This window comes from Ursus arctos, unplaced genomic scaffold (assembly GCF_023065955.2).
Source record: "Ursus arctos isolate Adak ecotype North America unplaced genomic scaffold, UrsArc2.0 scaffold_18, whole genome shotgun sequence".
NCBI classification, from domain to species: domain Eukaryota; kingdom Metazoa; phylum Chordata; class Mammalia; order Carnivora; family Ursidae; genus Ursus; species Ursus arctos.
The window spans coordinates 23,656,115-23,681,773 of NW_026622852.1; the positions used below are offsets into that span (position 1 = coordinate 23,656,115).

At 38.2% G+C, this 25,659-nt stretch overlaps 1 protein-coding gene across 1 annotated transcript in view; it reads right to left on the reverse strand.

Moving 5' to 3' along the window:
- Positions 1–25,659, reverse strand: part of NDUFB6 (NADH:ubiquinone oxidoreductase subunit B6) — a 251,056-nt gene that overhangs the window by 12,437 nt on the left and 212,960 nt on the right. Inside the window, exon 8 of the mRNA XM_057313509.1 lies at positions 2,458–2,621. The gene's annotated coding sequence lies outside the window, so the exon portion shown is untranslated. The remainder of the gene's footprint in view (positions 1–2,457; positions 2,622–25,659) is intronic.

Consider the following 25,659-nt stretch of genomic DNA (forward strand, 5'->3'; position numbering starts at 1 on the left):
AGGTCATGATCTCAGGGTCCTGGGATGGAGCCCCAGGTCAAGGTCCCCACTCAGCAGGATGTCTGCTTCTCCCTCTGCTTTTCCCCCTGCTTGCGCTCACTCTCAAATAAATAAATAAAATCTTTTTAAAAAAAAGAAGATCTACAGATGGCCAGTAAGCATATGAAAACATGCTCCACATCATATGTCATCAGGGAAATGCAAATTAGAACAATGAGATACCATTATACAACTATTAGAAGGGCCACAATCTGGGACCCTGACAACACCAAATGCTGGCGAGAATGTGGAGCAACAGAAACTCTCACACATTGTTGATGGGAATGCAAAATATTACAGTCACTTTGGAAGACTGTTTTGCAGTTTCTTACAAAACTAAACATACTCTTACTATATGATCCAGCAATCACACTTCTTGGTATTTAAGGAAAGGAGTTGAAAACTTATGTCCACACAAAACCCGTATATGGATGTTTATAGCAGCTTTATTCAGAACTGCCCAAATTTGGAAGCAAGCAAGATGGTCTTCTGTAGGTGAATGGATAAACTATGGTACATCTAGACAATAGAATATTATTCAGCACTAAAAAGAAATGAGATACCAACCAATGAAAAGACATGAAAGCGCCTTAAATGTATATTTACATTCTGGAAAAGCCAAAACTATGGAGGCAATGAAACGATCAGTGGTTGCCAGGCCAGGGGGCAGGGAGTGGTATATGAATAGGCAGACACAGAGGATTTTTAGGGCTGTGAAAATATTCTGTGCGATATTGTAATAATGGATATATGTTATTATACATTTGCCAAAACCCTTTGAATATACAACACCAAGACTGAACCCTATGGTAAACTACGGACTTCAGGTGATTATGGTGTGTCAATGTAGGTTCATCCTTGGTAAAAATAATAATAATAATAATTAATAATAATAAAATAAATTAAATAAAGTACTATTCTGGTGAGGGATGTTGATAATGGAGGAGGCTACACATGTGTGTGAAGAGCAGGGGGTATATGGAAAATCTTTGTACCTTTTTTTCAGTACTATCATAAATCTAACTAAAACAATCAGGTCTTTTTAAAATGACAGACAATGAGGGAAATTTGAACACTACCTTGATCTTTTACGATATTAAGGAGTAATTGTTATTTTTTACATGATGATATTGTGGTTATATTTTTAGAGAGGAGTTCTTATCTCTTAGAGATACCCTCTGAAATATTTATGGGTGAGAAAAATTTAGGCCATTTCAATGGGCAGAGCTAAGATAAAATGATAAATATAAAGATGAAATACATCATGAGTTGTTACTGAGTCTTTTTATTCAAAGTCAGGACTTCAGAGTTTTTACTTAAACTCATATAATTTACATTTGTATCTCCTTTCTTTCATTACAAAAATTCCAGCATAGATGTTTATATTCGGTGTCAGATTAATAATACCACCACTTCCAACAATACAATTACCTAAAACAGTTTAAGATTTTTTTTGGCAGTTCCTTTTCTTAGAGGTATCTCTTTCTATATAGATATAAATAAGTTGATGGCTTAAACTTACTTTTCTACTTTTCTTACTTTTGAAAGAAAATTAGTAATGAGTTGGTAATTGTTGATGCTGTTTAATAGGTAAATGGAGGGGATTATACTCCTCTCATATACTATTTTGTATATGTTTGAAGTTCTTCCAAATAAAAAGTTTTTAAAGACGTATGCATTGAAGTGGTAAGAAAACTATGCATTTAAGCTATTATCAAACCTCATTCTATCTTATAATAGCTATATTTTAGACTAAAACTCTTCATCCTTCTTAGGCTAGAGCTCTCAATTCTGTTCTGATGAGATGCAAACAACTGATAGGCAAGTGAAAGTAAGTCCGTGAGTGCTTACTCCTCCCAGGAAGGATATAGATCCTCAATGAGGCATTTGACAACCCACATAAATGTTTCTTTGGTAAGTGGCATTAAGGACATCTACTAATTTCTTGAACTTGGGACCTTCATTCTGACTTATCTATACTTTCCTCACCTCCTACCACCACTACATTTAAAAAGAAAAAGAAAGGAAATCAATATTGTTTTGAAAAATACATTCTTACACCACTGGCTACTGCCTACCATATTTCTACCCCTTCCCATTTACCAATGGCTATGACATCCATGAAGAAGATGAGTTGAATAAAAATAAAATACAGTGGGGGAGCTTGTTCAGCTTACCACACCTGGGAAATGTGGACTCACAAATTCAGATCCTTGGTAGAACCTGGATAACTACTACATATTCCCACAAGAGGGCACTCTAGCTTGTGGGAAAATTATAAATACCTTACAATTAAGTTGAGCTTTATATAAGATCTCATTAACCAGTCCACAAAACCTGGACGGAGCTACAGCACAGTGGGCAGGGAAAAGCAGCGAAGAGATAAGGTGACAGGGTGTCTTCTGTCAATAAACTCACTTCTTCCGGGGCGCCCGGGTAGCGCAGTCTTTAAGCGTCTGCCTCAGGCTCAGGGCCTGATCCTGGCGTTCTAGGATCGAGTCCCACATCGGACTCCTCCACTGGGAGCCTGCTTCTTCCTGTCCCACTCCCCTGCTGTGTTCCCTCTCTCGCTGGCTGTCTCTCTGTCAAATAAATAAATAAATAAATAAATAAATAAATAAATAAATAAAATCTTAAAAAAAAAAATAAACTCACTTCTTCAACTTCGGATCTAATAAGTGTCTAATATTTCCAGATATGTTTTTAAAAGCTAGCTTGGTTTGACCCCTGAGAGAGTATACTAGTTGGAGCAGACATGAGATTGAGACCATGGAGTTCAGTGATGTGGGACAGATAGCAGAACTGAGTGCAGGACCCCACCACCAGACTGAATTTGCAAACAGGAATTGAAATGCAAGTTCCATCAAAGTTCCCTTTCAAACTTCCAGTCAGAAATGTAAAAGCCTTTGTGCTATCTTCATTTAAAGCACATATTTAAGCATAATTCCTCTATAAATTCCTCTATCTTTTAGTAAGTTTCTTCCATCTTGTTCTTTTGCTTTAAAAAAATTCTATCACCTACCGTACAAAGCATCATTATTTCCAAGGGGGCGAAGGGGAAAAGGAGACTTGCTCATGTTGATTAGAAGATCCGTAAGAGGAAGGGGGGGGTAATCAGAAGGGGGAATGAAGCATGAGAGACTATGGACTATGAGAAACAAACCGAGGGCCTCAGAGGGGAGGGCGGTGGGGGAATGGGATAGGCTGGTGATGGGTAGTAAGGAGGGCACATATTGCATGGTGCACTGGGTGTTATACGCAATTAATGAATCATTGAACTTTACATCGGAAACCGGGGATGTACTGTACGGTGACTAACATAATATAATAAAAAAACATTTAAAAAAAGAAGAAGAAGAAGATCTGTAAGAGGGAGCATTCTACAAATCCCTACTTTGAAATTTTTTAAAAAATTAGTGTTCTAGAGGTATACAGAAGCTAATATAATCAGCAACTTCATGGCAAAGTTCATCACTTACAGAGGCAGCAGTTCACACACTCTGTGCCACAGATGGAGCTTTGAGCTGAACATTATAGTTTCCATCTATGGGGCACAGTTGGCATGACTACAACGGTCTCAATATCCTACGATTAGTAGAGCAGAAGAAGTTGTTTGACTTCTTAAGCATGTAAGTATTCCAAGACAATGTCCATTTGCTCAAGTTTTTAGTTCTAGTCTGATCCCTGCACTTTCAGTGGCAAGTGATGCCAAACAGAGACGCTCAAGAAAGAACAATTGATTAAAATCATTAGCTCCGCATCGTAGAAGGTGCCCTCCGGTTCTCTGCAAGAATTTCTAAATTTTGTGTTTTCATTTCAACAACAGTTTTAAAAATTTAGTGGAAACATAGTCTAGATCAACCACCTTATAACCAAATACCCACATTTGCATGTGTGTTTACAATTGCGTGGAGCCAAGTGGAGGCCATGTGATGTTATGGCACACTATATGAATAAAAGTTTCTCAGTCGTTCAGAAGTAGAGAAGTGGTGAATGGAGCCACCTCACAGACACAGCACCTCACAGCAAAGTTTTCATCTTTGTATGTATTGACTACCAACAGTTGATTCGGTGAGGTAACAGGTAAAATGAAGATGTTTTTGTTATGTCTTCTTATTCTTAGAATATTTTGTTTCTATTGCATTTTGTAGGCTGCTATTAAGCAGATCAGCCCAATACAACATTTAATTGGTTTGAAATTAACGTCATTGTTTAAAAGGAAAGATAAAAGCAATGTTCAATGATTCAAATAACATTCGAGCGAGTTCAAAATCAAGGCAATAAACAATGAAGCAGAAAACCCCAAAATGCATCTTTCCACTATTTATCACATCATTGCTTTTGTTTTGTTAGAACATATCCATTATTTGAATTTTTACTCTTATATTTTTGTTTGCACATAATTTGTAAATTAATTTCAGGTCTATAGATGAAATATAGACAATGAATTTACATGTAATTTGTTTGTAAATATTTAAGTAAAGTTATAATGAAAATTACTTTATTCAAGGAATATGCAAGAATTTGTTTTCCCTCCTTTATTTTTTTTTTAATTTTTTCACATTTGTTTTTTATTTGAATTACTTCTTCCTACTCAAAGAATAAAACCAGTATATCCTACATCTCTCAGCGTAGCTTTCTTTCCCTCCTTTAAAAGGGATTATTACATTACTTAAATTTGTAAAGAAAATACAGGTTTATTTCTTTTTTGTAAAGTTATGAATGACCAAGAGGAAATAAGCTAAAGAAAGAACAGTGAAGGGCGCCTGGGTGGCACAGCGGTTAAGCGTCTGCCTTCGGCTCAGGGCGTGATCCCGGCGTTAAGGGATGGAGCCCCACATCAGGCTCCTCCGCTATGAGCCTGCTTCTTCCTCTCCCACTCCCCCTGCTTGTGTTCCCTCTCTCGCTGGCTGTCTCTATCTCTGTCGAATAAATAAATAAAATCTTTAAAAAAAAAAAAAGAAAGAAAGAACAGTGAGCATGTCTTCATAAGAACATCTGCTCTGCCTTTTGGGGACTAGATTGACAATTAACTTTTTATAAATTCTAATATTCCTAAATATAAGAGCTCATTTCATAATTTCAGCCTACTAAATTATATTTCATAAATTATACATCTCACAAAACATTGGGGCAAAGTGTTAAAGCCTAAAATTTTCTGAAGTCTCCCCAGAAAGACAATTTTTCCCCTCCCTTTTGTTTCCTTCTCCTTTATCCCCCAAGAAGCAACCAGTTACATCTTTTTTTCTCAAATAATTGTAGTTGGTTTTCTTGCATAAAAGACATGGCTTTTGGAGGGAGGGAGGTGGAATCTGAATCATCACGGCTGATAATAATGCAAATGTATATAATAAGTGATAAACTTTACCGTTACTTTTTACTCAATAGATCAGACATAAGAGTCTTAAACTCCTTATTAGTAGTAAAAGGGAAAAGTATTACTTTAAAAATTTGGACCTTATTGCCTTTCTCTCACATCATCTTCTTTCCTTTCTTTCAGTTGTTTCTTCTTTCCTGTGCTAATCAGGGTTATGAACAAACAATCCTCAAATCTCAGTGGCTGAAAGTACTGAAAACATATTTCATGTCCACATCACAGTCTGTGGCAGGTTATGGGCATTACGCAGCCGGGGTAGGCTCTACACAGGCATCAAAGGAACTGGCCTGATAACGGCTCCCATGGTCTGCCTGGGCGATGACATCTACCCGATGGAGGATGAGGAGGGGAGACAAAAGAAACATAGAATGTGATGCAGGACATTTTAGGAGCCAGAACTGGAAAGGGTATGTATCTCTTCCACCCACATTCCATTTACCAGAACTGAATCACAGGGCCCTACCTAACTGCAGGTGGGGCATATAGTGAGAAATGTAATTTAGCTATGTTTCCAGGAAGAAAACAAAATGAGTTTGGTGAACAGACCCTCCATGGGAATTTTATATATATCTTTCCTTAGGGGCCTTTTGTCTCCAACCGGTTCAAGCAAACACACTTTGACATCTCACACAATTTCAACAATGTGTTTGATGGGTCCTATACAGTCCACTTACATTCATAACAAACATCTTGATCATCAATCCTACACTGTCTTGTATAATTCTCAGATTCTCTCACCTATATATATTAATTCTTCAGTAAGATTTCATGGTGGAGGAGGTGGTAGTGTGAGAGGAAGCAGACTAGAAAGAGTTGTTTTTCATAGGAGGGGGGAAGAAGTAAACAACTTAGAACTTTAGGAAACCTAAATGAATGTGTATTGACAGATCATGATATTATCAATCGGTGCAAGAACTTGAGGGGAAATGTACTTATTTCTGAGCAGACTATTTATATCAGGGACAGGTAATGTGGATTTAGAAGTATTAAAACAGATATTTTAAAAACTTGAATGTAAAGTCTTAGAGGATGCACTCATGGTTTCATAGTTAGGGGACGGCCCACATTTCCACTAGATGGCCCTATTTGAAAATATTACAAAGCTAGAGATGAACAGCTTTCTGATGAATTGCAACTCTCATAACTTTTCAAGTATTTAGGGCACTCCTTTATCAATTGTAGCTGGTTTCCCTAAAATACTATTGATGTGCCAAATTTCATCTTTTAGTATGACATGGAAACTGTTTTGGTAAAAGAATTTAGCCCAAAGTTTTCTTAATAGAGAATATTTTGTTCTGAACAGATCATTTAAAATGAACAACCTGGCACTAGTGAAATGACAACCTGTCTCCCAAAGTGCAGAATCAGCAGTGATGTCAGGAGAGTCCACAAAGCAGCCCAAGCTGTAAATTTCCCTTGCTCCAAGTGGTTTTTAAAACCAACACGGATTCTATTCCTCTTTTTTTTCCAGCTCTATTTTGAGACACACATTTCAAAATCCCTAAGTTTATTCTACTATGTTATATGGATTCTGACAACTCCAAATAAGTCAAAACCATCCAATTAAAATATGCTCTGAAACTAAAATTAGATGATTATAATAAAAAGCTGCAAACCCAGTATTTAGCAACTAGAGCCTGGTAGTTGCCATTATAAAGCATCTTGAGATTGCTGATGAGAAAGAATAGAAGACACTAATGTCTCTTTTTCCTATCCATGCATCCATTAATCCTGGCATTCTTTGTGTCAGGTGCTAGGTCTCAATGTAAGGAAGAAGTTCATCTAATTAAAATAAAGAAAATCAAGGAAATAGATAGTGGCTCATTCCCTTCCTGCCCCTTCCCAACCCTCAGTCCCAGTGAAAGGAGACCAAGGGTAAGATCTCCTACCACTTCTGCTCTCATCATCCTTCTAAGCAAATCTGATAGTAGCAACACTGGTTCATTCCCGGAAACAAAGGTAGTCAACACCAGAGCCTTCTTTTTCCACTCCTACCATCCTTCAGGATTCTTCCTACGTTGAAACAGAGCCCTCACACTACACTCAACATTATTAAACCATTCTCATACACAACCACAATTATAGATAAGAAATCAGAGTACTACATTCAGGCTAAAATAATTTCCCATAACTGTTGTGGTCATATGAGTTATCTTCAATATTAAATTGAAAACATTTCCCATCCTGGTTCTTCCAAATTATGGCAGTCATAGATTTCCTTGTCCATTAAATTCCAGACCACAAAAATTGCACGTTTGTGTTAAGGGAGAGAGTTAAGGGAATAAGTATGGCAAAGCTAATGTGTATATAATGCCACCTCTGACCATGATGAAGTAACAGAGACTGGATTTACCTTTGTGCTTTAAACAATTAGAAAATCAGAAAAAATGTATGAAGTTTTTAGACACTGGATAATAGGTAATGTAGGACTGTGATCCCTGAGAGAAGGGAAATAAATGAGGTGAGCCCTATAATTACCCCAGTTTTCTACCTGGAAGAAATTCCTAGTACAGGAAGTGATAAACCAAACAGAGCATAGCAGTCTCACTGAGTTGGGAAGATAGAGACTGAAGTTTGAAGAGGCCAAGACAGCTAGACTTACCCTCTGAAAGGAGAGTGCTAGTACAGAGAGCTCTGGAATCTTCGCCTGGACAATGATCTGTGCCTGTGTGAAGGAAAACTACCTGAGGCCACAGAAAAAAGCCCAGGAAAGCTGTACACCAAACAGTGCCCGCAGCTCACTCGAGGCCGGAAATAGTTCATTTTCCTACTGACCAGAGTGAAAAGAACTCAAACTACCAAAGACATTAGGTACTGACCTGAAAAGAGTATTGCCCTCTTGGTAGTAGAGCTACTCTGGATCCATCCTAACAAAGCTTGAAAGCAAACCTTGAAACAATACAACTAATTTCAAGTAACTTAACTACACATCAGAATAAAAGTCCAAGGCTATGTAAGGTATACAACAAAACCCATCATCTAAAAAAAGTTAATAACACAATGTTCAGAATTCAAAACTAAAAAAAAAATTACCAAGAATGCAAAGGAGCAGGAAAATAAGATCCATAGCCAGAGAAAAATCAGTCAATGAATAGAGACAAGAGTGATGGAGATAATGAAATTGGCAGACAAGGATGTTTTAAAAAGTTATTATAAACATGTTCCATATATTAAAGAAGGTGAAGAAGAACATAAGAATGATTAGGAGAGGAAGGAAAGATATAAAAATGATTCATGTAACTTCTGGACAATAAAAATACAATATCTGAAATGAAAAATACAATGAATGAGACTAGCAACAGCTTAAACACTATAAAAGAAAAGATTAGTAAATTTGAGACACAGTGATAAAAGCTGTCCTGAATGAACAGAGAGAAAAATGCTGAAATAAACAGAGCATCAGTGACCTGAGGGACACTTATCAATATGTGACATAGGAGTTCAGATATGCTATAACATACTGTAAATATAAAGACACAGATAGATCGAAAGTAAGAGAATGGAAAAGGTATACAAGGCAAAAAAACAATATTTTCAGACAAAGTAAGTTTCAGAACAAGGAATATTACCTGGAACAAAGAGAGACATTTGATAATGATAAATGTGTGTGTACCTAATAAGAGCTTCAAATACATGAAGAAAAATTCATAGAAATGGAAGGAAAAATAGATAAATATATAATTCTAGCTGGAGACTTCAGCACTCCTTTGTCAGTAGTTGACAGAAACAAGCAGCAAGAAAATTAGTAATACATAGGATATCAAATAACACTACCAATCAACTTACTGTAATTGATATTTATAGAACATGTCACACAATGACACCAAAAGACATACTATTTTCAAATGCATGTGGAACATTCACTAAGATAGACCATAGATAAAATACGTTTCAGATTTAATGGAACTAAAATCATACAAAATATATTCTCTAACCATGACGGAGTTAAACTGATGTCAATAATAGAAAAAATAATGGCAAATACTCAACAAGTTGTATAGTAAGCATCTCGTTTCTAAATATCTCATGGGTCAAAAAAAGAAATCACAAGAAAATTAGAAAATATTTTCAACCAAAAGTAGAAAACAAAACACATCAAAATTTGTGGAATTCAGTTAAAGCAGTACTCAAAAGGAAGATTACAGAGTTAAATCATAATATTTAAGAAAAAGAAAGGCCTAGGGGCGCCTGGGTGGCACAGCGGTTAAGCGCCTGCCTTCGGCTCAGGGCGTGATCCCGGCGTTATGGGATCGGGCCCCACATCAGGCTCTTCCGCTATGAGCCTGCTTCTTCCTCTCCCACTCCCCCCACTTGTGTTCCCTCTCTCGCTGGCTGTCTCTATCTCTGTCAAATAAATAAATAAAAAATCTTAAAAAAAAGAAAAGAAAAAGAAAGGCCTTAAAACAATGATTCAAGCTTACACTTTAAGAAACTAAAAAAAAGGGGGGCAACTGGGTGGCTCAGTCGATTAAGCATCTGCCTTCAGCTCAGGTCATGATCCCAATGTACTGGGATCAAGCCCCATGTTGGGCTCCCTGCTCAGTGGGGAGTCTGCTAGTCCCTCTCCCCCGTCCCTCCTCCTCGCTCATGCTTACTCTCTCTCTTTCTCTTTCTGTCTCTCAAATAAATAAATAAAATCTTTAAAAAAAAAGAAACCGAGAAAAGGAAGAGCTAATGAAAACTAAAGGAAGCAAAAGGAAAAAAATAATGAGCAGAAACCAATGAAAGAGGAAGCAGAACGATAATACAGAAAACAATTAATGAAATTAACAATTGGTTTTCTTGAAAAGAAAAAAGAGTAAATTATAAATTTCAAGCCAGTCTGATAGGAAAAAAAAAATAGAGGTCACAATTTACCAACCTCAGGAATGAAAGAGAAGACATCACTACAGATCCTATAGACATTAAAATGAAAGTAAGTGTTATGAACAGGGGCACCAGGATGGCTCAGTGGTTAAGTGTCTGACTTGTGATTTTGGCTCAGGTCATGATCTCATGGGATCGAGCCCCACATCAGGCTCCATGCTCTGTGCGGTGTCTGCCTGAGATTCTTTCCCTCTCTCTCTCCCCCTCTCCCCACTTGCATGTGTTCTCTCTCTCCAAAAAAAAAAAAAAAAAGGCATAAATCTTAAAAAAAAAAAAAAAAGGAGTATTATGAACAACACCATGCCATAAATTCAACAACTTAGATGAAATGGACAAATTCCTTACAGGACACACACTCCCAAAACGCACACAATAACAAGTAAATAACATAAGTGACCCTATTTCTATTAAGGAAATTGAATTTGTAGTTTAAAAACCTCCCCATAGCCACCAGAAAAGATGAATACCCACCATTTGCATCAACATGGATGGAACTGGAGGGGATTGTGCTGAGTGAAATAACTCAAGCAGAGAAAGACAATTATCATATGGTTTTACTCATATGTGGAACATAAGGAATAGTGCAGAGGACCACAGGGGAAGGGAGGGAAAACCGAATGGGAAGAAATCAGAGAGGGAGACAAACCATGAGAGACTCTGGACTCAGGAAACAAACTGAGGGTTATGGAAGGGAGGGGGTAACCAGGTGATAGCATTAAGGAGGCACGTGTGGTGATGAGCACTGGGTGTTATATGCAACTAATGAATCACTGAACACCACATCGAAAACGAATGATGTACTATATGTTGGCTAATTGAATTTAAATTAAAAAAATAAATTAAAAAAAAGGATTTATCCCAAGAATTCAATTTTGGTTTATTCCTCAAAAATTGATCAGTGGATCAGTGGACAAGGTATATCTTCTTAAAGGCAAAACCAGATTACAATACAAAAATCTGTGCAAAGTGCTACTGAAATGTTAAGAGGAATCTACCTGTTTATCTAAAAACTATTAAGTATTAATTATATTCCAGGCACTGGAAAAGCACCTCCAAATACAATGATATTCAAGATAGCCACAGAGCTTCCTCTCCTGGAGATGAAATAGCCATTAATAAATGAATCACACTGTACTATTCATCAGGATTGTTGGTTATAAAAATGAAACTAACTTAGGCCAACTTAAGTAGAAAAATAATCTCCTGCAAGAGTATCAGATAGCTCATAGAATTGGTAGAAATATTAGAGAACCAGACTAAGGTAGGAACTAAGGGAGGCCAGACATAGTCAAGATTCTGCTAAAGGAGCTAATACCTGACCCTGATGATGGCCACCCCTGATTACTTGCTACCATGACACCGCCCAGCAAAGAATAATCCATTATGTGTTTTTGCAGCATTTCCTCAAGATTTATTTCTTGTCCAGGCTAAGATCATATACCTTCCTGGATGTGGGAAGAAGAAATGGCCTTCTCCCCCCTTGAGTTTTTGTAGTAGGACTCTACGTCTTAATTAATTGGGTGAAAAGGAGACAAAAGAGTTTTGCAAGCAGAGGAAACTGCATGTTCTGAGGTCCCATGGTAGGAGGGAACATGATGTACATCAGGCACTAAAAGTAGGATGGACCATGCAGCATCACAAGGGCCACATTAGAGGAATTCAACGTTTCCAGGAGCAATGGGAAGCCATTGTTAAGCTAGGAGTGACCATTGAATATTTGTGTTGAAAAGATTACTTCATACTCTGGAGAACAAATTGGAAGAAACAAGTAATGGAAGCAGAGAGATCTTACTTGGCTACTTTAATGATCCAGGCCAGAGATTGATAGAAGTGGTGGCAGTGGAAGTGGAGAGAGGAGGACAGTCAGGAGCTATTTAGAAGGTATTCAGGACAGGCTGTGATGACAGCAGATGTGAGAAGTGAGAGAGAGAGGTGGGTCTAGGATGACGCCTAGGTTTCTGACTGGCACAACTGCACCAGTGGTGGCGCCAATCACTAAGATAGGGAACACTAGGAAAGAGCCAGTTTGGCAGAGAAAATCATGAGTTTCAGTATTCAATCTGTTTACCCTGAAATGGCTTGAGACATCCAGAGGCAACGTCAGGTTAGTGAGAGACCCCCAACTTAAATGAGTTAAAAAAAAAAAAAAAGATAGAAGAAGGTTAGTGATGCACAAATCAAAAAAGAAACATCATGGAGAAAGGTCATCAGATGCAGCTGGAGTCAGAAGCTGAAATAATATTAGTGTGGCTCATTTTCTCTCCTCATCGCTCAGAAAAAGCAATATTAATCCATTCAAATGAAAAATAAAAATACTTCTTATAAAAAACCCACTATGAACTCAAATATGTCCTAGAATCAAGTAGGAAAGAAAGATGGATGGGCTGAATGAACTTGAAAATCTCATCCAACCCTAAGATTCTATTATATTGTGTAAGGTTTTGAATTGTCTAGAATATAGAATTATTTCTATTCAAATAAATTGGTTCCAGTTCCTTCTTAACAGTAACACCTTTATTATTATTATTATTACTTCAAACAAGCTATCTTAGTTTCCCTGATGTTAATATTCAAGAGACAGTAATGATATGTTAGATAAAGGCATAAAGTTTAAGGGCACAGAGTACTAGGTTCAAATTCCATCAAACATCAACTAGTTGTGCAAACTTACACAACGCATTTCATGTTTCTGAGCCTCAGTTTTCTAGTTTTCAAAATGAGAGCAATAATAGTGCTTTAATCATAATTTTATGAAGATTAACAGGGTACTTGAATATTAAAAAAAGGCAAGTGTCAATTAGGTGATTAGATATATGAGGCTGGAACTCAGAGGAAAAGTCTGTGTGGAAGATATAAATGTGTGAATTGTATGCAGATCAATAACTGAAGCCATGTTATGGATGACTATACCTCAGCAAAGAGGATATAGAGAAGAGGGGGGCAAGGCCTAAGACCAGCCCCAAGAAACTCCTGAATTAGATTTCCTGGGCATGTTAGAGTAGCAAACTTCTTTTTTTTTTTTTTAAGATTATTTATTTATTTATTTATGAAAGAGAGAGAGAGAGCATAGAGAGGGAGAAGGAACACAAGTGGGGTGGGCAGAGAGAGAGGGAGAAGCAGACTCCCCACTGAGCAGGGAGCCTGATTCAATTCAGGGCTTGATCCCAGGACCCTGGGATAATGACCTGAGCCGAAGGCAGACGCTTAACCAACTGACCCACCCAGGTGTCCCTAGGGTAGCAAACTTCTTGATGGGCTTTGAAACAATGAGTAATTTTGGGGGTAGAAAAGGAAGGAAAGGGTATTTTGACAAAGCATGAACAGTAGGAGAGAGGCCTCCTGGGAAAGAGGACATGCTCATTGAGGCTGAAGGGTGCACAAGAGAGTGATGATGCTGGGGCCGACACAGTAGACACTGAATGATTGTGTATATCAAGAAATCTAGGCTTTCCTGTAAACAGTCCGTCAAATTTTATAATCAGAGTAACAAGGTTTGTAAAAAGAAAATCTGTCCAAAAAAAGGAGGTCAGCCATGAAAAGGAAGAGTTTGGAGGCAAAAAGAACCAGTCAGGAGGCTATCAGGAGTTAAGAGCTCCTCTAAGGCAGTGGCAGGGACATATGTGTGGCATATGTATGAGATATTTCAGAAGTAGCATCAGCAAGACTTGCTAATGAACTGAGTGTGAAGAAGAGAGAGGCTTTAAGAGAGGGAATTCAGGCCCCTAGAGAATTAGGTTAAAAGAGATGCACATACCCAACAATTAGCATCATTTGTGAACAGTCTGCCAGAAGAATCATAGCAGAACCATCAGCTCTAATTAATGAGGTCATCCCATGGAGTTGGGCTATAGATAGGTCACAGTCTGTGGTGCCTTAAGATCTGTTTTACCTCTGAAGTTCTTGGATGCTAAATCACAGAAGGTAAAAGCGGCAGTGTTGGATTATAGCCTGTATGACCAGGTAGATGGTGGAGCCAGTAACTGAAACAAGGAGTGCCACCCAGCACTGTGCACACCTATAAAATATAAAACACTTTCTAGCAGCTCAAAGAGCTAGTGGCCACTTCAGAAGAACATAAGTGCCTTTAAGGGAGATATGGGGAGCAGTTAAAATTCCAAGAGTAACCAGAGGGGGAAATGCTCCTGGAAGACTGTAATTTATACACATGGATGTATAAGAAAACAGAAGAGTGCCTGTCTTGGGAGAACTGAACCAGAATACTGGCAGGCAGGAGGACTCAAAGAGTGAACTCTAATACTTTTGGCTGGAGACCTTGAACCAATGAGCAAAATGAACCAATCTGGCAATTTCTGAATGTTAATGGGGCATGGGAGCAGGATGGCACAGCAGAGTTAATCTACACATGTCTTTATATTTAAAGTAGGTTTCTTGGGGCGCCTGGGTGGCTCAGTCAGTTAAACATCTGCCTTGGGCTTACATCATGATCCCAGGGTCCTGGGATGGAGCCCTGCTGTCAGGTTCCTCTGCTCAGTGGGGAGTCCACTTTTCCCTCCTCTTCTGCTCCTCCCCACCCCCCCATGCTCTTGCTCTCAAATAAATAAAAATTTAAAACAATTTTTAAAAAATAAAGCAGGTTTCTTGTTGACAACGAATAGTTGTCTTGTTTTTTGATCCACCCTGACAATCTCAGTCTTTTACTATTTTTTTTAATTTTATTTTTAATTTTCAATTATTAACATATAATTTATTATTTGTTTCAGGGGTACATGTCTGTGATTCATCAGTCTTACACAATACACAGTGCTCCCCTCAACACATACAATCTCAGTCTTTTAATTGATAGTATTTAGACCATTGACATTTAGTGATTATTGATCCAGTTGGATGAATATCTACCATATTTATCACCACTTTTATTTGTTGGTGTTGTTCTTTGTTCTTATTTTTGTGTTTTTCTGCATTTTATATTATTCCATTTTCTCTCCTTTCTAATCACTTATAATTAATGTCAATTTTACTTTTTTTAGTCATTGTCCTAGAATTTGCAGTATACATCTATAATTAATCCAAGTCCACTTTCAAATAACACCATACCACTTCACAAGTAATGCAAATACCTTGTAATAATAAAATATTTCTCATTCTTCCCTCTCCTGTATCATTGCTGTCATTTATTTCACTTATACATAAGCTGTAATCATCAAATATATTGTTATTTTACCTCAATCTGTTAGATAAATTAAGAAGAAAAAAGTTTTTGTTTTACCTTCACTCATTCCTTCTCTAATGCTCTTCTTTACATAGATTTGAGTTTCTGATCTCCACTATTTTCCTTCTCTGAAAAGTCCCTCAATTTTTATTCATCCAAGAAAGTATTTCTCCTTCATTTTTGAGGGATGATTTTACGAGATGCAGATTTCTAGGTTTTTGTTTGGTTGTTGTTGTTGTTGTTGCTGCTGTTGTTTCTCTCAACACTTTAAATATTTCACTCTTCTTTCTTCTTGCTTGCCTGGTTGTTTGAGGAGAACTTGGATATAATTCTTACCTTTGGTGGATTCTTTCAAGATTTTCTTCTTTATCTGTGATTTGCTGCAATTTGAATGTTATATGTTTCAATGTAGTTTGGTGGGGGTGCAGGGAGGGCCATTTATCCTATTTGGTGTTTTCTGAGTTTCCTGGATCTGTGGTTTTCTGTCTGACATTAATTTGGTGGAAATTCTCAGTCATTATTACCTCAAATACTGCTTCTGTTCCTTTCTCTTTCTTCTTCAGATATTCCCATTATGTGTATGAGAGAGGCAACCCAGGACTGAAGCCTAGTTCTGCTGCCAAAGCCCATGATTTTTTCCCATGCTAATTTAAGAACAGTTTACTAGCAAACATTTAGCTTTAAGCCACAAATTATTCAACCTGAAAAAAGTACAGAGGCATAAGAATATAGAGTGAGCCTTAGTGAACAAAATCAAACCAGACAATAGTGTATAGGGCAAGGGATGGGAATAGATGAGAGACTGCAATTACTAAGCACTTAGAATGTACCAGGTTGTGAGGTCCAGTCTCACTGTATCTTTTTCTCTTTTACTTCTCCCAACAGCCCTGTAAAGCAAGGATTATTATCTGTATGTTATCAATGATGCCATGGAGCACAGGGTGGGTTAATCTGATGCAAAATTGTAAACTTTATAAAGTTTGACTTTTATTCTTTGGTTCCCATTTCTCACTTCCCTATCCCCAACGTTTCAATCCTCCTTCTTCCTGATGCTCTCAAGTAGGTGAGGCTTCTTTGAAATTTGAAAATTGAATTCTTGACAATATCAGAAGAAAAGCTAATAGAAAAAATTCGGTGATTTAACTTCACCTCTTGAATGGCTTGATTTTATAGTCAAAAAAGCGTATGGTTTGTGTGTGTGTGTGTGTGTGTGTGTGTGTGTGTGTGTGTGTGTGCTTAAAATGAGTATTATCTTCTTGCCTGCCTTCCTTCCCTCCTTCCTTTCTTCCCACCTTCCTTTTATCTTTCTTTTTTTTTCCTTCGGGTTTTTGGTTTGGTTTGGTTTTTTGTTGTGTGTTTAAAAATGTCTGCTTTTTGCCTTGCCACTTGAATGACAACTTGGCTTAGTATAATAACGTTGGGTCCCACTTCCTTTCCTGCGGAAACATGTAGATACTGCTCACCTGTCTTCTGCAGAAAAGTAGGAGGCCAGCCTGACCCTTCCCCCTTGTGAGCTGTTTGTGCTTGGATGCCTCAGGAAAGCTTTCTTTATCCCTAAAGGTAAATACCTTAATCAATGTCAATTGTTTTATATTAAATAGTTTCTGAGTAGATGGTGTACCCTTTCAATTGCAGATTTCATTCTTTTACCTTCAGGGAAATTTTCCTTCATTATATTTGAGAATAATTTTTATCTTCTATTTTGAGTATGCTATTTCGGGGACAAGAATTATCTGCATTTTGTATCATCTAGATATGAACACCTTGTTTGGTCTCATTATTTTAATTTCTTTATAATTTTTTGCTGTGTTCATAGTAATTATTCCAAGTCTTCAATTACACTAACTTCTTTCTAGACTGTTCTTTGATTTCTAATTTATTTTTAAGATCTGCAATATTATTTTGGTTCCAATAGGGTTCCTTATCCCTGCAATTTCTCTTTCATCTCTTTCTGTTGTTTCAGCATTTTGTCTTTGAGTTCTTAGTTTACTGGTAGCCTGTTTTTATTAAGATTTTGGGGGGGGGGTTTTAGCACTAAGGCAATCTGGGGGAGTTTTCTTCTGTGTTTTTTTTTTAATTTTTGTTTTCTTCTATACTATTTCCTTTGTATCTGTACTTTATCTCTCTCTCTCTCTCTCTCTCTCCCTCTTCCTGCCCCCACCCCCTCCTCTGTGACACATTTACAAGGTTGACATGCCATTTATTTTTATTTCGCTTAAGCTACAGTTGGACAGTTCTATATAATTCTTCAGTTTCCCTGCTCTACAGTAGTTCTTCTTGACCTTCTTAGCTTCCCTGGAAAGCTATCACCCTGTGGACAACAACTTGGAGGCTGGATGTCATTTTCTATTTACTTTGCAGTATCTTGAGACTTGAGAGTAGGAAGGAAAAGAGCCACTCTGGAACTGCCTGCAGTCCTTGCTGGGATCCTGGACTGCCTCCTCTCTTCTGAGTCCCTGCAACTGTCCTTTATTGGGGCCAGTCTTCCCTGGAAGGCCAGGAATTTCCTAACCCAAGGGCTCTGGTTTGTTCTTCCAACTCAGCAGTGACCTTGGAGAATGGCTGGTCCTCAGCCAGGGTCTGAGTGGTGCAGAAAGCGGCTCCTAAGTTGATAGTTTCCCACTTACTTATCCTTCCGGCCACTTCTCTCCAAATCAAGGTGAATTCAGGATATTGGAACATTCCTCAGTGGTTTTCTGGGAAGCAGGTGTGGTAAACAAGATTGAGAGCCACTCTTAAATTTTGATTACTGCTGATAATTTTTGGCCTTTTGAAAAGAAACATTTTTTTTTTTGTTCACTTCCTTAGGTACTGGGGGAGAAGTGTTATTTGATCTGACTTCCTCTACCCCAGACTTTCAGAACAACTTTTAAGCAAGCACTGCTGATTCCAAGTAGGTGGTCCATGGACTACACTTAGAAAAAAAACCAAAGCATGAAGTTCAGAGTCAAGGTAAAAATAAAATTAAGGATGGGGTGGAAAGCAGAGAACCTTACTTCATATTGGCTTTAAATATTGCGATGGTTCCTAATTTTATATTTACTTAAATAATATACTTATGCATCCAAGAGCTAAAAAGGGAGTGGGGCAAAACACTTAAGTTTTTACCTTTCCCAATGTTAAAATGCACTTAAGGTAAACAGTTGCAGGTTCAAAACCTCATATATTAAATATATTTAAAGAAAGAAATCCAAAGTATCCTTATAATCACATAAGGGTATCAGAGGGGCATTAAAGTGTGTCCCAAGAACACAGTATCCTTTCCCCAAAATGTCTCTGCAGCTGAGCTGAACATCTCTGATTTTACCATACTTCACATTTATTTATTTTACAGAGTGAAACGAATTCTTTCATTACTTTTAGAGATTAATTCTGTGTGCTGACTTCAACAAGACTTGATGTTTTCCATTTGTGCTCAGCCACATTTTAAGCAACACCCTGGGAGATAGAATCAGTGCTGTGTACAGGGATTTCACCGCACAGTTCACATCGAGATCAGCAAAAGGGTGGATAAATCCCTAGGTGCAGTTTTAATTTTGTTGCCGGGGGAAAAAAAAAACAACCACCAGTGTTCAGAGTCCATCAGGCTTAGCTTCTCTGACGTGCCTCTTCAAAATGCAATAGGCAGAAAATAGCACATCTTGGTGCCTGACCCCCCTTGAATCACAGCTGCCAGCCAAGCTCAGGAGGCTTGATCCTTGGAGTTCAGTGATCACACTGCCCAGCGTTGCAGGTCACGGGTTCTTGAGGGCTGCTTATCTTCTTTTCAGCATTTGGCAGGTGTGCTTTACCATTAACTTAATTCTCCCTGTGCTCCTTAGATGATTCAAAATGATTGCTCCACAGGTCACCTTAACCTACTGAGCAAATTTGCAAGAGTTGTTTATTCACTTTAAAGTATAATAATGCCTCCTAGTCACAATGGCTGAGGAGGCCACAGAAGTCAATGGCCTTTACTACTGATTTATTGATACACTACACAATGACTACTTAGGTATAGTTATGGGAGCAAAGTTGCATTTGTTAAGCACCTATGCTCTGGACTCAGGAATCTAAATCCTGGCCCCACCACCAAAGAACTCCACGACAGGGCAAGGTACTTACCTGCATTGAACCTCAGTTCCTTATCTGTAAAATGGGGATAACAATGTTACCAAATGGGAGGATTTTTAAAAAGCTAATGTACGGGGCAATTCTTAGCCCTGTGCAAATGATACAGCTGCTGAAGATGATTATCATCTTACTATTTTATTAGAGAAGGCTTCTACCTTCAAGTTTATACATTTAAAATTTTTATTGAACTGTTTTACCAATGAAAATGAATACAGCAAAGTACTTCTGAAACCAGATGCTTTTTCTTTTTAGGTTTTATTTATTTATTTATTTTACGATTTTATATATTTATTTGAGAGAGAGAGTGTGTGTGAGTGAGAGAGAGAGAGAGCACAAGCTGGGGAGAGAGGCAGAGGGAGAGGGAGAAGCAGACTCCTGGCTGAGCAGGGAGCCCAATGCAGGACCCTGGGATCATGACCTGAGCTGAAGGCAGATGCTTAACCAACTGAGCCACCCAGGTGCCCCTATTATCAAGTTTTAAAATTTTATTTTTCACTGTATAAAACCACCTTATTTTATGGATGAGGACAGAGACTTGCTTGAGGTCACAAAGCTGACTACAGATAAAATCAACACTAAACTTCCGATAACCTTAATTTGAGTGGAGGGCTCTTTTCACTGCATTACTCTGCCTTTCCTTGTGGGATCATATTCATCAGTGGAAACTCTCATATTGTAGCCACATTCCTACAGAGGCTTTCTACATGTTGGTAACTTCACATTTTGGCTGTTATAACAGACAGCCCCAAAATACCCCTGGGTTAAACAAGATATTTTTCTCTCATGTTAAATTTCAGGTAAGCAATCCAGGGCTGGTATGGTGGTATATTAAGAAATATACTAATATTAGCATTTGTATAGACTAAAAATGGCCACAAATTCCTCGACATTCCTCCTATTGAGAGGAAGGGCCTATTTGGCCTCGTTTTGATTCTAGGATGACCTGTTTAGAATGATGGAACTAACACTCTGCCAGTTCTGAGTCTAGCCTTTGAGAGGAACCGCAGCTCTCACTTTGGTTTCTTGGAGCCCTGAGCCACTTGTGAGAAGTTGGTCCACCCTGCTACAGAGTCCACGTAGAGAGGCTCAGAGGCTACAAGGAGAAGGACCAGAGCCCAGCTGAGCACCCTTCCAGCTATCCCCACCAAGATGCTGAGCAAATGAGTAAAGCCATCTTGGACCCTGAAAACTGCCCCACGTGCCAGCTCCCGACCATCAAATGACCTCACTCAACATCATATGGGAAGAAGAGTCATCTAGCTGAGTCCTGCTTAAATTCCTAACCCACAGGGCATCTGGGTGGCTCAGTTGGTTAAGCCCAGCGTGGAGTCTCCTTAAGTTTCTCTCTCTCTTCCTCTCCCTCTGCCCCTCCCCACACCCGCTCACTCTCTCTCAAAAAAACAAATTCCTAACCCACAAAATCACAAGATATAATAAAATGGTTGTTGTTTTATTTGGGGTAGTTTGTTAAACAATTGGATAAACAATAAATAACTGGAACAATGGCCCAATAACACGTGAACTGACAATTCACATAAAAAAGAAAATACCTAATTTATATACATAAATCTTTAATCTTGCAAGCACAGCATAGGGAAACCAACATTACTATATTATTTTTGGGTGCAGAGTTTGTGTGATCTTTTTGAAAGGTAATTTGGCAATATGCATTCAAATATAAAATTTGCAGACTCTTGATCTAGAAATTTCACTTCCAGGCATTCCTTCTAAGGAAATAACCCATTAAGGGCACAATGATCTATGTATAAAGATATTTTCTGTAGAATTATATATAACAGAGAAAAAATGGTAGAGTCTAAATGCTCATCAGCATAGGACTGGTTAAATAAAATACATACATTCCTCCAATGACATTGTATGCAGGTACAAAAAGGGATGCCTGGAAGATATAAACCAAAGTGGTTATGTTTATCTCTAAGGCCTAGAATTATGGGAGACTTTCACTTTCTGCTTTATACCCTGCCCCATGTATATTACTTTTATTTAAAAAATAAAAGTTACAATATTTGAAAGTAGGCTTCTATATGGTTCAGCCTAATTGGAGGTCTGCCCTGGGGCTTGGGACCCATTCTCAGAGTCATAAAAACTCTCCAGCTGCCAGACTTGTCCTCTGTATATATAAGCTATTTCCTCTTGGGATCAAGCAGGGACTGGTTTGGTAGAGACTAGGATTCAAGTGTTCAGTATCTGATATCCTAGCCATCTGCCTCTCAATTTATAAATATCTATTGGCACCCAGAGATATAACTATGTATGTATACATGCCATCTACAGTTTGAGTTTGTAAACAGAATAATTTCATACCTCTCAGGCAGCCCTGGAATTAACAACTTAACATGAAGACCCTTCTCTACATAAATTCTGAATCTGTATCATATCCTTAACCAATGTCTTCATTATCCTGCTTCTAGCTCCTTGATTAGGTTTCTCTTGGGATACCAGCTCCCCTGTCACTTACCTCTATGTGACATGTGTTTGTTTTTTTGTGTTATTCACAAAGTTGAACACAATCAGGAAAGAACAAGCAGCCCGAGGCACTGTCATACTCAGACCAGCAGTCTCTGGGTTTCCAAGGCCTCCAAACATTTCAAAGTTCCTCTCCAAATCTTGCTTAAACCTACTCCAGTGACATCTGGGTGGCTCAGATGGTTAAGCATCTGGCTTTGGCTCAGGTGATGATCTGCAGGTCCTGGGATGGAGCCCCATGTCAGGTTCCCAGCTCAGCAGGGAGTCTGCCTCTCCCTCTCCCTCTGCCTCTCCCCCTGCTTGTGCTCTCTCTGTCTCTCTCTCTCAAATGAATAAATAAAATCTTAAAAAAAAAAAAACCTACTCCAGTTATCTAGAGAACTGGAGAATCCTTTCTTATGGGATTGACTTCCACTTGAACATGTAGCTATGGTAACAACTGAGTGTCAGTGATAATAAGAAGCCTTATTTGGAGGAGAACTCTTTTATTGTCAAAGTAGCTGTATGTGTGTGTGTGTGTGCCTTCTTATCTGTCTGAATCAATTATTCATTCCATTATTAAACAGAGCTTCTTCTTAAACGGTTTGTATCAGAAGCAGGCTGATACATATTTAAAAGAGACATGGAATATTCAGAATGGAGGGAAAGCAATCCAGATGATGCTGAAAGCATTGAAAAGTAGATGGGAGACCAGCAGGAAGGTAATGGCACTTCTTCTAGAGGAAACAGTGATAGGTAAGGAAGTTTCCCACTGTTTTGATTTTAAGGAGTTACCAGTCAAGATTTTCTTTTCTTCATAAAAGTAGAAATATCTTAATTTTTCTTGAATACGTTTATTGCTAAAATTCATATAATACAAAAGAATTAATAGCCCTCCACACCTCCTGTTTATAAATCCATACCCCTAGAGATAAATACTGTTACCAGTTTATTCTATGCACTTACAGATATTTTATGCATATATGGTTTACACACACACACACACACACACATTTGTGATATGTATGTGTGCATGTGTGTATATTTTTAATTTTTGAATACAAATGGGGTCTATATCAGTTAGGGTTAGATTTAGCTACATATAACAGAGACTCTTAAAAATACAATGTGAACAAAATAAATGTTCACTTCTCTCTCACAAGAAAAACAAAAACAAAAACAAAAACAGGAGGTAGGGAGTCCAGGGCTGATATGGTGGCTCCATAGTCATCAGGAAGCTGGCACCTTCTATTTTCTCATTCTATAATCCCTGCAGTGTGGTTCTTGTCTTCATGGTACAAGATGGTCCAAACCTCAGCCATTACATTCCAAGCAGCAGATTGTAAAATGTGAGGAATAAGGACACAACTGTCCTTTTTAAGGAAACTTCTGATTATACTTCATTGACCAGAATTTAGTCATATAGCCACACCTTTGCAAGGGAGACAGGGAATATAACCTTTTAGCTGAGTGACATTGTGCCTAGCTAAACAAAAGGGTCCCTTGATTTGAAGAAGTGGAAGGTTATTTGGCAGGGAACTAACATTCTCTCCCAATGTCATACTATTCTTAATGTTCTGTAACTTGCCTTTTCTGTTTAATATATTTTTAATAGCTGAATAGTATTCTATTACATAACTATTACATGACTATTCTTTGCTGTAACTGGTTTAACTAAATCGTTATCCATAGGTATCTCAGTTGTTTCCTTTTCTTTTTTTCCCCCCAGAAAGATATTTTGTACTCCTTGTATGTGAAACACATAGAAGACAATTTCCACAATACCATTAACTTCTGGGCTCGCACCTTTCTCAAAATTTCTAACTTTGTGCCCAATTCTGTGCAATGTGCACTTACTAGAAATCACTTTCCTTTCCTGTACTTTATTTTTTTTTTAAAGATTTATTTATTTATTTACTTATTTGACAGAGAGAGCACAAGCAGGCAGAACAGCAGGTAGAGGGAGAGAGAAAAGCAAGCTCCCCGCTGAGCAGGGAACCTGACTTGGGGCTCGATCCCAGGAACCTGGGATCATGACCTGAGCCGAAGGCAGACATCTAACAGCTGAGCCACCCAGGCACCCCTCCTGTACTTTATATATAATGCCATTGAGGCTCTGACCAGAGCCCCTTCTTTTTTTGTTGTTGTTTTATTTTATTTTTTTTATTTTAATGTTTTTTTATTATATTATGTTAGTCACCATACAGTACATCCCTGGTTTCTGATGTAAAGTTCGATGATTCTTTAGTTGCGTATAACACCCAGTGCACCATGCAATACGTGCCCTCCTTATTACCCATCACCAGTCTATCCCATTCCCCCACCCCCCTCCCCTCTGAAGCCATCAGTTTGTTTCTCATAGTCCATAGTCTCTCATGCTTCATTCCCCCTTCTGATTACCCCCCCTTCTTTATCCCTTTCTTCCCCTACCGATCTTCCTAGTTCTTATGTTCCATAGATGAGAGAAATCATATAATTGTCTTTCTCTGCTTGACTTATTTCACTTAGCATTATCTCCTCCAGTGCCATCCATGTTACAGCAAATGTTGAGAACTCAATCTTTCTGATAGCTGAGTAATATTCCATTATATATATGGACCACAACTTCTTAATCCAGTCATCTGTTGAAGGGCATCTCTGTTCCTTCCACGATTTAGCTATTGTGGACAATGCTGCAATGAACATTGGGGTGCATATGGCCCTTCTCTTCACTACATCTGTATCTTTGGGGTAAATACCCAGTAGTGCAATGGCTGGGTCATAGGGTAGCTCAATTTTTAACTTTTTAAGGGACCTCCACACTGTTTTCCAGAGTGGCTGTACCAACTTGCATTCCCACTTCTTATTAATTCCTATGGCTTCAAATCTCATCCTTCTGTTAGTGGGTCCTATTGAGTACATAATCTTTAGCCCACTTCTAGGAATTTGTCCTACAGATACACTTTCAAATGTCAAAAGATGTATAGTCATGAATTCTCATTACAGCATTGTTTGTAGTAACAGCAAAAACAACCACAAAGGCAGAAAAAAATCCTGTTTTTCATTAGATGAGTCAAATAAATTATGCTACATTTATGTAATGGGATACAATGCAACCATTAAAAACCATTGCTCTGTATGTCCTCCTACAGAAAGCTATCCAAGGCATATTAGTTGGGGGTAAAAATAAGACGCAAAGCAATATGCATAACATTATCACATTTGTGTTAAAAAATAAACAAAAAAAGTATACAAACACATTCTCTAAAATTTGACCTTCCTTTTGCAAGTAGAGTCTAAGAAACTTAGTGGTCCAAGATATGAGTTTCCTTTGCTGTGGGGTTAATGAAATGACCCCCACGTGGAATTAAGGTCCAGTTTGGAAACCCAAATCCTACCTAGTCTTAACTGCAGTTTGGTGCTACCTGGTGGCAGTAACCCACTCATTTAAATATTCCTGGGCTGCAGTTTCTGGAACAGCAGTAGTGCTTCCAGAAATCCTGTGATTTATTGGCTCCATTTTACCTGGGGAGATGGGGTCCAGAAAATAATGAGGATATGGAAACCCATTTTCTTGCCTCTTCATTTCCTGAGATAGGGCAGCCTGTTGGCTTCCTTTGCCTCCCACCCACCGTATCACACCTCCCTG